The 16,333-nt window shown below is 37.8% G+C and overlaps 1 protein-coding gene across 4 annotated transcripts in view; it reads right to left on the bottom strand.

Moving 5' to 3' along the window:
• Positions 1–15,533, bottom strand: part of ECHDC1 (ethylmalonyl-CoA decarboxylase 1) — a 44,650-nt gene extending 29,117 nt beyond the window's left edge. The window contains exons 1-3 of one of the 4 annotated variants that reach the window (XM_059941259.1): positions 15,274–15,533; positions 11,652–11,720; positions 1,960–2,007 (exon numbers count right to left, since the gene is read on the bottom strand). The gene's annotated coding sequence lies outside the window, so the exon portion shown is untranslated. The remainder of the gene's footprint in view (positions 1–1,959; positions 2,008–11,651; positions 11,721–15,273) is intronic. The other 3 variants (XM_059941258.1, XM_059941260.1, XM_059941257.1) reach the window with 3 other exon arrangements.
• Positions 15,534–16,333: the final 800 nt, after the last annotated feature.

Below are 16,333 nucleotides of genomic sequence, written 5' to 3'. Positions count from 1 at the left end.
ATTTGCCTACAGTTTTTATTAAAACTCATAAGATAACAAATTCTACATTTCCATCTCTAGTTGAGACCTTATGCCCAAGTACTCCTAAATCAAACAAAAATCTACTTCCTTACTCCTCACCTCTAGATGTACCACAGGTTTCTCAAAATCACTGTTTAAACCTGAACTCACACTTTTAAAACCTGTAACTACTTTATTCCTTCCCTTAACTATCCATAGTATCCTCAACCCAGAAAGCCACAGCAGAAAACCCAATCTCCTTCCCCACCTTCATTTCTCATATGCAACCTTTTTTATTTTTCCCATCCTTTACTTCTTCTATGACTAACATAGTTCAAACCTATGTACCTGGATGAATACAGTGGTCACCAATTAGTTGTATACTACACCTTAAAATCAGAGCTATCTTTCTACTGTCTGCCCCTAGAAGTACAAATCTTCATGTACATTTTCAAAGAAATTGAAAAGGTTTAAAATTAGTCCTTCTCAGGACTTGAGCATGAACCTAAAAAATGAACCTGAAGGGGAAATAAAGTGATAAAGGTGGGAAAATTTAGGTCTATGGGAAATGAAAAGGGAAATACAATGTTTTTACTAATTAAAAAGTATGAAATAGTTATGAAAAAACACAAGGATTTTGGAGGCTTCCTAAATTATCAACTAAATATAAGTATCAAGTTCTCTCAAGATTCTCTTAGCTAGCAGAGGAAATCTACACTAAAAACTTCAGGAGTTATTGAGAAATGACAAGCAATGGGGCTAGAAATAAATTAAATTAGCAAAACTTATATTCTCATGACAAGATATATATGTATATTTATATGTATGCTCACAACTCCAGCAATGTGCAAAAAAGCCCTCTCATCCCCAACCACTGTTCTTTCTTTGTCATCTCCCCTTTCACTATCCCTAGATTCAAGTTCAGTGATCAAAGTCTGTGGGAAAAATAAGGAAATACGTCAAAATATATCATTCAAAATGAGTCTGGAAGCCTTCCTTGCTTTTTAAAAGACAAATGGCAAGAAACATACATAATAACTAGATTAGCAATTAAGATAAATCTTTTAAAACAGGACAGTATTCTTTCTTGGATTATTTAAAGTAGATAATAGCTTCATTCTAAGAATAAAAAATGGTTGAATAGTTTCTTTGCATAAAAGCCATTAAGTAAATTACACCATGTGTATATAGGTTTTTATAGCCAAGAAGTTCAAAGGACTGGGATCCCAGTATATAAACATACATGCATATGATAAGAGCATTTGGTAAGATATAATTGGTAACAATTCAATTGGTATTTATTGAATTCCTATTTAGTGATCTCCCCTTTGCTAACTAGCTATTTCAGAGAGAAAAAAAAGTATTTTTAGTTTTATCAAAGAAAGAAAATACATACACACTCAGCAATAATATTCAACTCTCTAGTTGAAAATAGAACAAAATTCCACCTTTTATTAAGCTCTATTAGAAACCTGCATCAAATTTAAACTATAGCCTTAACTTCATAAAAGGATTTTTTTCTCTTCACCAATAAACTTTTATCATGAAGTCTAAGAATTTTCTATAGGCAGAAATGGATCCAAAGACATTAAATCAGTGCATAGGATTATACTTTATTTCCCTTCATTCTTTCCAAGTTTTAACATTCTAAGCAGAAGTAGAACAAAAATCAAGCAACATCCTAGTTCTGCTGGGGAGTAACCAAAGAAAGAAGTAAACTCAGATCAGCTCTTTTTTTGCAGTGTCTTGTGGCCAAAATATTGGCAGAGGGCACTACTTTCAAAATACTCTCATCTTACGTATTTCCAGAGTATCACTTCGTCACCTGATTACGTTAGCACTAATCTATTAGAATGAAAATTATATAGTCCCACCACCCTCCCAAAACAAATCTAGAAAACAAACAAACAAACAGAAAATAGGGCCCACATTTCCATTTTACAAGTAATGAAAGCTTACCTTTATGTGAAGCTTTCCTCTAGAGACTGACCTGCTTACTGTCAAATTCTGAAACAACAGGAAAGCTCTCGAAGTTCTCACTCTGCTTTTTCTCCAAATAAATACATGTAATTTTTAAAAACAAATTATTAATTTATAAAAACCTTTAAAACTTGAGACACTATTTTAGGTAACTAAATAGCTGCCTAGAATCACAAGTCTTTTGAATAGACAAGAACATACTTTACATAAAGGCTATCTGATGAAATCAAAACATTTATGAGGTTATGAAACTGTGTGACACTACTATTCATGTATTACTTCTATAAAAGATTGCTTTCATTTACTTACTTTGAAATCAGGTTGTATTACAGTTAGCCAGAATGAAAATAAATGTAGACATGAGGAATGAAGAAAGCTAACCTAACATACTTTTGAAAAAGTTAGGTTTCAGAATGAATGTACTGTAGTTCTTAACCTAAGTAATGGATACACAGGTATTTATTTTTGTTGTTGCTGTTCTTTAAACTCTTCTTATGCTCTTTTCACTATATGCATGTATGCTACATTTCTCACTAAACATTTTTTTAACTGAAGGATATCATTCCAAATTTGGGGGGGATGGTCTCTACCTTTGTCAGTAATCTCTCCCAACCTTCTAAACTGCCAATTTCAAAACTAGTTTTCTAAGTACTCTGTTTTTTGCATAGAAGATATTTAATAAAGAACACAAATTTTGCCATTGGTGGTCACATAGGTGTCTGAAGGTTCTGGCAGGTCTGACAACTAAGCAAGTGTCCTTATTAAAGGTAATGATATTTCTTAAAAATTGATGTACAACAAGAAACCAGGTAAGAAAGAATTAGAGATGAAGCTCCTGCCTCCAGTAAATTCAAAAACTCTTATGGGTAGGGACCACATCTTATTCATGGCTTTAGCATACAGAGCTTTACATTTAATATTAGCGGTACTAAATGATACCTAATGTGGTTATTACCATACAGGGATTACTGTACCTAACCATCATTTTTCAAACTAAATAAAAGATCTCTATTTGCCAGATAGAAAAAGTTTATTTCATTGTTGGGATTCTAGGAAATGCAAGTCCAGGATATGTAGCTCCAAGTGCTCAAGGGTATTACAGTCAGCCAGAGGAGGAGATCTCCTTTTCACCGGCCCCTGGTCAGTTTGATCCAGGACCACCACTCCGCCGTCAGTCCTAGCTTAGGAGCCCCTGCTCCTTTTCACAAAAAAGACAAGAGCTTTGGGTCTGATTTTTTTTTTCTTTTCATGTTTACAAATTGGGTTTGCATACAATACAACCTCTATTGGATCATTAATGAAAATACTAACACTTTTTAAGAAATGATGGTAAGTAATAGATAACAAGACATCGCTCTACCTATTTATAATGTCTGTAGTTGGTAATACATATTTTACAAGGGTCTGGTTGGTAGTATTCTTCATACTTTAACTGTATAACCAGATTTCCGTCACAAGGGTTAGGACTAGCCTGTTACATTCTCTAACTTTCTAGGAACAAGAGGCAATTTACCCAGTGAGTACTGAGGTTAAGACCATGCCACAACTAAGACCCAGCGCAACCAAAATAAATAATTAATTAATTAATTAATTAATTTTTAAAAAGACCTAGTAACTGTTCGTGGCAAATTTAAATGGGGAACCCATGACTTGACCTATTTTGCCCTACCTTCCCCACTCCTCCTTCAAAGGAAGATACTATCGGTTTTGAGCCAACGACATTCAAAGTACTATAGCTTTCCGCAGAAGGCAACAGAGTGAAACTGTTTCCATTGGCACTGCTGCCACTTTGGATTTCTTTGTTCTGATCTCCCTCCTTTCCTCCTTTTCCTCTCTACTGGGTTCTCTCTCTCTCTCTCCTCTCTTTCTTTTTCAGCTTGTGTGGTACATGGAAGCAGGGGCTGCCTTTATCTTCGGAAGGCATTTGAAGAAGGTTAAAGGCAGTAGGGCTCAGGGTTCCTTAGGCCTGCTTCTAGTCTAAGAAAACTAAGCTCTCAAGGTCACCTGCCAGATCAGTTCACAAAACTGAGAGGTCTACATAGAGAGTCAGAGCCAAACACAATATGACCAAGCTTGCTTTTGCCTAGAATATGCTCTATGCATGTTTTGCCCCTGGGGATAAGTCATATATAGAAGAGACCACTCAATGGAAAATTCAGTTGGGGCAGAAGTCTTTTCCACATTGACCACGACTTCTGTATAAAAGAATTGTGCCAAAGAAACTTGATGAGAACTTAAATGGCTATTTAAAAAAATAAATAAATTTGCTTATGTTTTCCATAGTATTCTGTTTAGGGAAAAGAATAAGGAGTTAAACTAGAAAATAAGAAGGGGTAAGGCTTATAAAATCATTAGCATTTTTAATTATTATGAAGGGATAATAGAATCAATAAACAACATTATCTTCTCTCATTGTAAGGAGTCTGTCTGTTCTGTCTTCATACACTTCCCCACCTCCAATAACCAAAACAAGGGCAATTCGTATAGACATCATCAGATCTGTATCTCCTCATACTTAAATCATTACAAATTTAAATATTCATGTTACTAATATTTTTGCCTCACTGGACAACTTTGATATGCTGATTTTTCCATGGAAACCTTATAATAAAAACCTCATTATCCTTTTTCTCTATTGATTCCATTTTTTTTTCTTTTCCCCCCTCACTCTTGTCCCCCTTCCACTAACTCTCCCTTCTTTTCTCTCCTCCCCTCATATCCCCTTGTCTGTGCCACACACTAGTACCAGAGAAACTCAAGGGCACTGCTTAAGCCTATTAGATTTGCTGACCTCAAGTTTAGGGATCCAATTCTTGACATTTGAAATAGCCTATTATGGATACTTTCATCCCAATTCTAAACTCAGAGATTAAATTAGACAATAGTTCAGTACTTAGAAGATGACAAAGTGTAAACCACTATTAAACACCATATTATCTGAAAGTATAAGTGAACAAACAAGGGCTGAGGTTCTGGTCTTTTGTAAGCATGTAGTTAAGCAATTGGCATTTTGGATTTGTTCCAGGATCAGAGGCAATGAAAAGGTTCGGAGGCATTTTTGATTTTATAAATTTTCTTCAGGACAAAAAGTATGTTTAAAACTCATCCTGCAGGATGCTTTGCTGTCCTACCACAAGCAGATTCAGCCCATCTGAACAAGCTCACAACCATACCATGGGAAAAGGGAAAGAGAAGAGATCCTTGTGTACATCTGAGATCAAAGGTTTCACTTTCTCCATTTTTGTTTTAAAGTTCTTCAAAGGTGATCAAATAGCTCCCCTCCCTGCACAGGATCTAAGCTAGCTGTTCTCTTAGAAGCCATAACGTTTTACCAAGTGCTGAAACTGCTAAATCTAGACAATAAACACAAACGCATACTTAATAAAAAACAGAGAAGTAACCACTGACACTGCAGAAATACAAAAGATCATGAGAGATTACTACAAGCAACTCTATGCCAATAAAATGGACAACCCGGAAGAAATGGACAGATTCTTAGAAATGCACAAACTGCCGAGACTGAACCAGGAAGAAATAGAAAATATGAACAGACCAATCACAAGCACTGAAATTGAAACTGTGATTAAAAATCTTAAAACAAACAAAAGCCCAGGACCAGATGGCTTCACAGGTGAATTCTATCAAACATTTAGAAAAGGGCTAACACCTATCCTTCTCAAACTCTTCCAAAATATTGCAGAGGGAGGAACACTCCCAAACTCATTCTACGAGGCCACCATCACCCTGATACCAAAACCAGACAAAGATGTCACAAAGAAAGAAAACTACAGGCCAATATCACTGATGAACATAGATGCAAAAATCCTCAACAAAATACTAGCAAACAGAATCCAACAGCACATTAAAAGGATCATACACCATGATCAAGTGGGGTTTATCCCAGGAATGCAAGGATTCTTCAATATACGCAAATCAATCAATGTGATACATCATATTAACAAATTGAAGGAGAAAAACCATATGATCATCTCAATAGAGGCAGAGAAAGCTTTCGACAAAATTCAACACCCATTTATGATAAAAGCCCTGCAGAAAGTAGGCATAGAGGGAAGTTTCCTCAACATAATAAAGGCCATATATCACAAACCCACAGCCAACATTGTCCTCAATGGTGAAAAACTGAAACCATTTCCACTAAGATCAGGAACAAGACAAGGTTGCCCACTCTCACCACTATTATTCAACATAGTTTTGGAAGTGTTAGCCACAGCAATCAGAGAAGACAAAGAAATAAAAGGAATCCAAATCGGAAAAGAAGAAGTAAAGCTGTCACTATTTGCAGATGACATGATACTATACATAGAGAATCCTAAAGATGCTACCAGAAAACTCCTAGAGCTAATCAACGAATTTGGTAAAGTAGCAGGATACAAAATTAATGCACAGAAATCTCTTGCATTTCTATACACTAATGACGAAAAATCTGAAAGTGAAATTAAGAAAACACTCCCGTTTACCATTGCAACAAAAAGAATAAAATATCTAGGAATAAACCTACCTAAGGAGACAAAAGACCTGTATGCAGAAAATTATAAGACACTGATGAAAGAAATTAAAGATGATACAAATAGATGGAGAGATATACCATGTTCCTGGATTGGAAGAATCAACATTGTGAAAATGACTCTACTACCCAAAGCAATCTACAGATTCAATGCAATCCCTATCAAACTACCACTGGCATTTTTCACAGAACGAGAACAAAAAATTGCACAATTTGTATGGAAACACAAAAGATCCCGAATAGCCAAAGCAATCTTGAGAACGAAAAATGGAGCTGGAGGAATCAGGCTCCCTGACTTCAGACTATATTACAAAGCTACAGTAATCAAGACAGTTTGGTACTGGCACAAAAACAGAAATATAGATCAATAGAACAGGATAGAAAGCCCAGAGATAAACCCACGCACATATGGTCACCTTATCTTTGATAAAGGAGGCAAGCATATACAGTGGAGAAAAGACAGCCTCTTCAATAAGTGGTGCTGGGAAAATTGGACAGCTACATGTAAAAGTATGAAATTAGAACACTCCCTGACACCATGCACAAAAATAAACTCCAAATGGATTAAAGACCTAAGTGTAAGGCCAGACACTATCAAACTCTTAGAGGAAAGCATAGGCAGAACACTCTATGACATACATCACAGCAAGATTCTTTTTGACCCAGCTCCCAGAGAAATGGAAATAAGAAAACAAATAAACAAATGGGACCTAATGAAACTTAAAAGCTTTTGCACAGCAAAGGAAACCATAAACAAGACCAAAAGACAACCATCAGAATGGGAGAAAATATTTGCAAATGAAGCAACTGACAAAGGATTAATCTCCAAGATTTACAAGCAGTTCATGCAGCTCAATAACAAAAAAACGAACAACCCAATCCAAAAATGGGCAGAAGACCTAAATAGACATTTCTCCAAAGAAGATATACAGATTGCCAACAGACACATGAAAGAATGCTCAACTTCATTAATCATTAGAGAAATGCAAATCAGAACTACAATGAGATATCATCTCACACCGGTCAGAATGGCCATCATCAAAAAATCTAGAAACAATAAATGCTGGAGAGGGTGTGGAGGAAAGGGAACACTCTTGCACTGTTGGTGGGAATGTAAATTGATACAGCCACTATGGAGAACAGTATGGAGGTTCCTTAAAAAACTACAAATAGAACTACCATATGACCCAGCAATCCCACTACTGGGCATATACCCTGAGAAAACCATAGTTCAAAAAGAGTCATGTACCAAAATGTTCATTGCAGCTCTATTTACAATAGCCAGGACATGGAAGCAACCTAAATGTCCATCGACAGATGAATGGATAAAGAAGATGTGGCACATATATACAATGGAATATTACTCAGCCATAAAAAGAAATGAAATGGAGGTATTTGTAATGAGGTGGATGGAGTTAGAGTCTGTCATACAGAGTGAAGTAAGTCAGAAAGAGAAAAACAAATACAGTATGCTAACACATATATACGGAATCTAAGGGAAAAAAAAAAAAAAAAGGCCATGAAGAACCTAGTGGCAAGACGGGAATAAAGACACAGACCTACTAGAGAATGGACTTGAGGATATGGGGAGGGGGAGGGGTGAGATGTGACAGGGTGAGAGAGTGTCATGGACATATATACACTACCAAATTTAACTAGATAGCTAGTGGGAAGCAGCCGCATAGCACAGGGAGATCAGCTCGGTGCTTTGTGACCACCTAGAGGGGTGGGATGGGGAGGGTGGGAGGGAGGGAGATGCAAGAGGGAAGAGATATGGGAACATATTGTATATGTATAACTGATTCACTTTGTTATAAAGCAGAAGCTAACACACCATTGTAAGGCAATTATACTTCAATAAAGATGTTAAAAAAAAAAAAATTAGCTTAACGCAGGGAGTAAACAACAAAAAATCAGAACTATTCTACTTTAGACTGTCAGTATATGACCTGTTTTTCGTATTTTAGTTTGGTTTTAAGCTGTCATTTATTAACCTACCTTTCAAGTGTCACTACGTGCCACACATACCTTTCTTCCTCTCAGCCGAAATGAACCTCTTTCAGTTTTTCAAATCCTTCAGGTGTTCTCTTCATTCCAAGCCTCTGAATATGTGCTTCCCCCACCCATTATACTTTTTCTTCCTCAGAGTAACTCCAAGTCATCTCCTTTAATACTCTAAACTATACAAAATACTCTTACTATCTGTTCTCACAATATTTATATCCTTTATTAACCCTCATCACGCTTTCCTGTAATTACTTCTTTCACCAAATCTTCCCACTAGATTTAGCTGCAAGAGGGCATTTGCAGTGCCTAGTACAGTACTTGACAAATAATATTCACCAGTAATAATTTGGCACACAATGCTTGAGAATCCATAATGCCATACAAGGCTTAAGAATCTGTCCACAAACCAACTCTACCTACCCTGTTTATTATTCCCACCATTCACCCTGATTCGGTTCCATTCTTCCTTGCAAGCTGGTCTCTCTTCTTGGAATGCTGATCACTGCCTGGGCCCCAGCTAACTGAGATCTGCTCATCTTTCAGATCAGACCAATAAAATATCAAGAAAAGATCCTCTGTTTTATTACCATGCTCCTCCCTCCCCCAGCAGATTTCGCAATTATATGTGTGTGTAGCATTAAAAGGATTAATGAGTCTCAAAAGAATTCTAGAATGAAAGAACATTTACCAAAAATGAGTTAGTCATTTTTGTTGTTGAAAAGTTGGCTGCATGAAACAAAGGATGCAAATTTTACTTAAGCAAGATAATTTAATACAGGTAGTGAGAAGGACAATTACAGAGTTCCTAGGGAACATTACCTACTGTTGAAATCAATTTCTAGGCCCAAAATGGAGCTGTTCTTGCCAAGGGTGCCACATCAGCAAACCAAAACTTAGACAACCTCCATTAGATAACTTTCTGTATAAAGGCTTTATCCTTCCTGTGAGCACTCACTCACTTAGCATTTGGCCCAACTCCTTTGGAATCGGGCTGTTCCTATTGGAACTGTGCTGGTATTTGACCTGCAGACTGTTTAGGAATTTTTCTTTTGCTCTAGGAAAAAAACCTGAGAAATGGGATCCCAGTAATTTACATGTTAGAGTTCCCCCCCTCCCCTTTCAGGGACTCTGGACAGTATTATATTTAAAAATTGCAGTCCTACTTCATGCACATTTCAAACGAAGAAAGAAAGACGTGTCTTTTGAGGTCTCTCTTTCCCCTCCTCCAATTTTCTTTGTCTCAGGCCCTGCCTCCAGTGCCAGCTTCCTCCTTCCCTTCTCCAAGACGGGTACTAACACGGTTCAGATAGTGGGAGTCTCTGCAACAGGCCTTTTTTTAGGCCTTTTTTGAGAGATACCCACTCTTCCCTCCTTAACTTCCTCTGCCCCCTATTCATTTATTAGGCCAAGACTTTTTAGAAAAGTATCATGCTGGGATTTCTTTCTCTCCAAAAAGGAAATAATAATTCTAGAGTTTCACAGTAGATAAATAAGCATTCAAAGCAATAAACTCATTCCTTGTAATACCCCTATTTTACCTGTGAGAAAACCCAAGGCCAGGGATGGAGCTTTGTCCAGAACCTCTGAACAATAAATAACACTGTTATCTCTCAGTACCCTATTGTTCCTAACCCCTACAAGCTACTGACATCCACTCCTACTGCGATCAAATTTTTCGATAAACTCTTCTATTCTCTACTTTGTTATACTATGTAGATAATCTGTTTCTCTGCCCCCCTCCTTCTCAAATTTCTTCACAGAAAGACAGCATCCACCTGTTAAAATGTTTGGCCTTAAGGGGATGTAATGTCTCCAAAGAAAAATTGCAGTTTGCTCAAACCCAGGTTCAATATTTAGGACATCTGATCTCAAGGACAATGGAATGCATTCTTTAATAGGTATGCAGAAATTTCTAAAAAGACAAGAGGACTCCGAAAAGACAGCTCTAAGAGGATCCTTACAGTATGCAACTAAACAGGTTAACTTAGTCCATCTGCCAGAAATACAATTTGGATCCAAATATTCTCTTTGAGCTTTGTACCAGGCTATAAGATCTCTGTGTCTGTCTGTATGTTATGTGCATCCATGTATGTATGTCATAGATATGTGTTCTTTTTATACCTCCAGATGGTATTGCCAAAATTAATTTATAAAAACAGTTCTATTTAACTGGCCTAAAAAAATTAAGTACTTATATAAATTAAATTATCAGAAATATAAGAGAAACTCAAACAGATGCTTTTGTGGTTCATGTGATCTGGGAAAATATCTGGCATTAAAGCTAGTTTAAATTTGTTAGTCTAATTGAAACAGGCATGTCTTTAGAGTTATCAGTATAAAATATAATACTTTTATTCTACTTGGGTTTACTAGTCAAATAAGTTCATGTTATCTCTGTTGCAAGTGTGTTAGAATAAAAATTTGCTTGAGTTGATGGCTGACTTTGTCTAATGTCTCATGAAGTTTTTGTGAGTAATTTAAACAGAAATGTTGGGAACAAATAATTCAGATAGATGAAAATGGGGTAAGAGTTTCTAGGTGCAACAATTATGTTTTATGATATGTGTCCTTAAGAAAAAAATAGCATACTCAAATCTTTATTGAATGCCTGGATCATTCTCCAAACATGATAAATCACTAAAACATTAATTACTGAACACAGATCTATTGACTTTTGGCTTTCTATTTTAGAGAAACCAAAGATAAATTTTTGTCTTTTAGTAACCATGTCTTGTGTCACACTGAAAGACTGTACTAGTTAAAATGGCATATGCCTTTGGAAACTAGAAAATACATTTATAAATTTACTAGTCTAAAATTGCTTATTTCTTAGTTTCCACTAGAAATCAAAGATTCTAAGGGTTATGTATTCTGATTAATAAATATGATTAAAGCTACTAGAAATGATAAGGAAAACATCGCTGTATGCAAAGGAAGTAGTTTTGTCCTAAAGTAAAATAGTTGCCAGAATAAAAAGGAAAGGATAAGACAAAATCTGAATGTAAAAAGAAAACTGTAGAAGGGTTTGTGAAACAAGAATCTTTTGAAAGAAATTTTATATGCAATAAAGTAGGATAAGATTAAATATACTTGCTATAAGGGTTTTTAAAGTAAGCTTTAATATCAATAGTGTACTTACGTAAAACTGGAACTTAATTTTCTTTCAGCTGCTAAAAGGACAAAGTTTGCTTGGGCTATTGGTCTGCTCCTGATAAGAGAATGTGAAAGGTTTTTCCTTACTTTTTTGTATTTTATCAAAATTATTTCCTGTGCTTTTATAAAAAAGCTGTCTTTTTTATAAAGAAGAGCTAAGGGTTTGGTTTGGTTTTTTGTTTCTGTTTTGCAGCTATGTAACCTTCTCTATTTGTCTTTTGAAATCTTTTTGTCACTTTGATTAAATAGATACTTTGTGTTTTGTAATCTTCGGGGTAATCTTATTTAGTCAAATGTCCAAACCTTTTGATATTTTTGAAACACTTCCCAAAAATCAAACTCTAAATTAAGTCGTTTTGACCTGAAAATAACTTTGGGAATCTCCAGACGGCCCCTGGCACTTCTCAAAGGACTTGTTCTCTCTTCTTATAAAAAGGGAGATGTTAATCAGGTTTATCTGATATGTCAAATTATATGGGAAGCTTTGTCAAATAAATGATGATAAACTTTCTTAGGTTATGTTGTATATGTGAATGTTATTAAATGTTCTAGAGATTCCTATGAAAAGTCCTATGATTCTGATGTGTCCTGGCATAATGTTATCAGCCATGATTTTAAAGATGTAGTCACAATCGCTTCTCGGCCTTTTGGCTAAGATCAAGTGTAAAGATGTAGTCACAGAAATAACCAAATTGACCTGTCAACTACATTATAATGAACCTTCATCAGATCTTTAATCATTACTATTTTTAAGTCTTTTGTCATTTATAGACAGTTGTTTTACTCTGGTGCTTTTGCAAATATCACTTCTAGTACCTTTAATCGTAGAAAAGATCCTGACAAATACTCTAGAACGCAGGTGTTAGATAACTGTAAGATATTACACAGAACTAGATTTAAAGGACCCTTTTCTTCCTCTCCTTTAAGAAAATGTATCTTTGTAACAAAAGTTAAAACATTTATTTTTTTTCTCCCGTCCTGATCCCTCCAGAATTCAAAAACTTAAGTATGTTTTTCATGACAATATGTGTACTTGCATAAATTCAATGAGAATCTGTTCTCCTCATAACAAGACACAACTGGAAATATTGGCTATATTACCAAGGCTTTGGCTGGATTATCATATTCAAGAAAGATGTACATAGACAGATATGACCAGACAGCTTTAAGGAACTTCTCAAAAATAATAAATAAATCAGCCTGGTACCTTGCTTACAAGATTCCAGCAAAACAATTTTGAAAAAGAGTTTATATGGTCAATCATTATTCTTGCTGCATTTAGGTAAACAATCAAACCAAGTTTAATACCAACAAATTAGTTTTACTATGATTATCTTTGATAAAAGTGAGGACAATCAGAGAGAGAAAAATCATGTTTGCACTTACGTAGCTATTAAGTTCTAGTCCTATCAATTATCTTCAAGGTTTTGTCATATACCTGCACACTGGAGTGGATCCTAAATTCTTCTAGTCTCCAATAACGTCTGGCTACTCCTCTCCAGACTAATGTTTTCAATTTTCTTCCACTTTTCTGATTTGAAATCAGTAAGAACAAAGACTGCCTTGAATCCTCTTGGAAGGGACTATACCATGGCCTCCTCACTACCTAGAAGGCAGCCAAACTTCAGGGACTCGAACCCTGAGTACACATCTCACAGCTAGAGAAGACCGCACCTGACATGTGGTCCTATACAAACACTGGAAACCTCCAAACTGAAATGACTAGGAAGAGAAGCAGCTGACAACTGAGGCATACAGCTTTCCAAAGATGACCTGACCAGGCCTGTATACCCTTTTCCTCATTGTTGCTTTTTTTTTACTCTCTCTCTCACAGAAAGACAATGCCCTTGTTTGTATTTCCCAAATCCTCTTCTTTTGATTATGGCCTTTCAGAAACTACCTCATCATGACCCCATAACAAATTAGTCTTTTCACCTTTTTTTTTTTTTTTTTTAAGAGTTAGAAGGTTCAGAATTCACTGAAGTCTTTCTTTCATCTGGACTATTAACTGTTTTGGGATTTTTTACCTAGATTCATGGTCTTTGAATTTGCAACCTTATAGGCTGTCTTACTGGATAACACATTTGGTTCTAAACAGCTCTTTTGGGGGTAACAATACTATTTTAATATGTCTTTGAAGGTCTGCTGTTTTTGCAAAGAGCTCGTCAGCTATTGCGCCATACTTATTCCTGCCCTGTCTTCCCAACATGCTCAGTTAATTCTTTCAGTTTGTGCTCTTGCTGTATTCACTGTTCTGTTTTCTCTTCAATACAAAACAGAAGCCTCCCATTGATCCATTTTACTAAACCTTCATGGCCACCTTGAGTGGGAACTTCCAGGAGGCATACATGACTCCACGTCTGCCTCTGTAGGAAGGGCCTTTTTTCCCTCAGGTCCAAGTAAGTGCCAAAGAAAACATGATTAGAGCAGCAGAAACTCAACTGCATGGAAGAATTGAGGAGGAAGAGCACTGATTCCAACAAGTCTCACCTGACCCTCCGTGATTTGTTCAGTTGGCTACCCTCAGGCCTAAGGTCCTAGTTTAGATCATCATAAAATTCGGAGTTATGTTACTTTTAATTCCGGTTTGCGTAACTATTTTAATTTCTGTATTTTGTTGCCTGTCACACCTTTGTAAAACTTATGTGTCCAACAGGTAATGCTGGCTCAACATTTCAAGATGATCAGAATGGTCTCCAACGCTTATGACCTTAAGAAGATACAGACTTTATATGGTAAGTGCCTGAGATTTCTCCCTCCTACTCCTCCTTGTTACTTGAACATGAGCTCAGTTGGTTTCCAATCTGTGCACTTCCCCTTCAAGGTGGGACACAACACCCAGGAAAAGTCCTTCCTGGCACCAAGGGACAAAGGCCACTGAAGATGGAAAACCTGACTTTTGATCAGCGATGCTTTCAGAGAAAAGCAGAAAATGTCAAACTGAATAGAGGAAACCTCATTTAAAACAGTTGGGAGTCCAGAAGGGGGAACCCTCACACACTACCACAGGAAGCATCAACTACTCCCGTTAACTGCATACTCCAACAGGAAAGCATCATTCACAGACCTACTAGGAGGGAAGATTTCCTGTTCACCGAGCAACTCAGCCTAGGAGGAACCATCACCACCTAAACTCTCACTTTCTACCAGGGAACTTTCTTCAAAACAACCCCTCCCAACTTCCTCCTTTTTCTCTGTAACAGAATGGGCCTCTCCTTTGTTTGCTGAACCTATCTATGACTTTTCCTATAGTTCGCTTGTCTCGAATTGCAATTCCTCTGCTATTCCCAAATAAGCCCATTTTGCTGGTAAAATAACTGGCTGTTTTGTTTTTATCTTAAAAGCTTCATGCCTTCCACCTTACTTTGCCTGTCTCCAAAAGGAGACTGCCCACTTCATGTCAGTGTGAACTTAAACTGTATCACCTAAATTATTTTCTTTAGTCGTTTTTTTTTAACACTGCTGAGAAGAGGGCCTGGAAAGTATTCAGCATTTAAATTAGTGCACTGAAATCATGCCTCCCTATTCTTTTGAAAACGTTTATGTCAGCTGTTTCTCCACTCTCCCAGGAAAGTTCGACTCATCTTTTCCCATCACCCTCCCCTCACCTGGCAAAGGGCTCTGCGTCGCTGTGCGCTGCGTCCCCACGCCCAGCAGAGGGCAGCGGGCCTGCGGGGTGGCTTCACACGGACCGCACCGCCGAACCCCCGCGGGTCGCCGTCTGGAATCCCTGTGGAGAAGCACTAAAGTCCGTTACGCAGCGACAGCTAGGGTCCTCTCCTAGACGGTACTTAAAGTGAAGCCCCTACGGCCACAAGGTCCTGCAGCTCCCACGGGCGCCAACTTCCCCTTCCGCCCCGCCGCGCCCCCCTTCCGCTCCGCCCGGATCCTCTTCCGTTTCCCCGCCCCCCGACCCCGCCCTCGACCCCGCCCTCGACCCCGCTTCCGCTATACTCCGCTCCTCCGCGGTTCGTTACTTGTCTTTCGTGTCGGCTGTTTCTCTCCACGACCTTGTGCCAGGGCGGGCACCCCAGACCCAGAAGCCCCGCCGCCGGCGCCGCGTAGCACCCCGTTGTTGCCCGGGTTCCCGCCCTCGTGTCGTGAGCGAGCCCTGAAAGCGGGTTCCTATCCGCCGAGCTTCGCGACGCAGGGCCGGGGCTGGTGCCCGGAAGCCCCTAAATCCTGCGCTGTTTTAGGCTCCTGTGTAGACGTGGAAAGAGTGAAGGAGAAGGAAGCCAGTTTAGGAGAATTTCGAAAGGGGAGGGTAGAGGAAGTTATCTAGGCTGTGCCTTCTTACACATGTCATCTGTGTTATTGAGTGGAGAGAGGCATTTTTGTGTTTTTTGTTTTTGCCAAAAAGCATATGCACCGCGTGTAATAGCGTCATTGTAACGCTCAACAAGCTTAAAATTATTTGCCAATCCGAAGTGCTTTGGAAGGTAGCTGAAAAGGTGCTCAGGAGTTTGGAGGAAGGGGAACAAGTTTGGCAACTAGTAAAGATTCATGGAAGGTAGCACAGAAGATGACAGTTACGCATTTCAGTACTGTGACTAATACGCTGATAGACCAGTATTTCTTTTCTGTAATTGCACTTCACCCACAGAAGTGCCTCTTCACCCACAGCTATGGGCATATAGTTAGAGTAAATGGGAATCTGCAATGACGTGT

Source organism: Balaenoptera ricei, chromosome 12, assembly GCF_028023285.1.
Source record: "Balaenoptera ricei isolate mBalRic1 chromosome 12, mBalRic1.hap2, whole genome shotgun sequence".
Classification (NCBI taxonomy): Eukaryota; Metazoa; Chordata; class Mammalia; order Artiodactyla; family Balaenopteridae; genus Balaenoptera; species Balaenoptera ricei.
The sequence above is the reverse complement of the archived record's forward strand: the minus strand, read 5'-3'. Positions and strand labels throughout refer to the sequence as shown.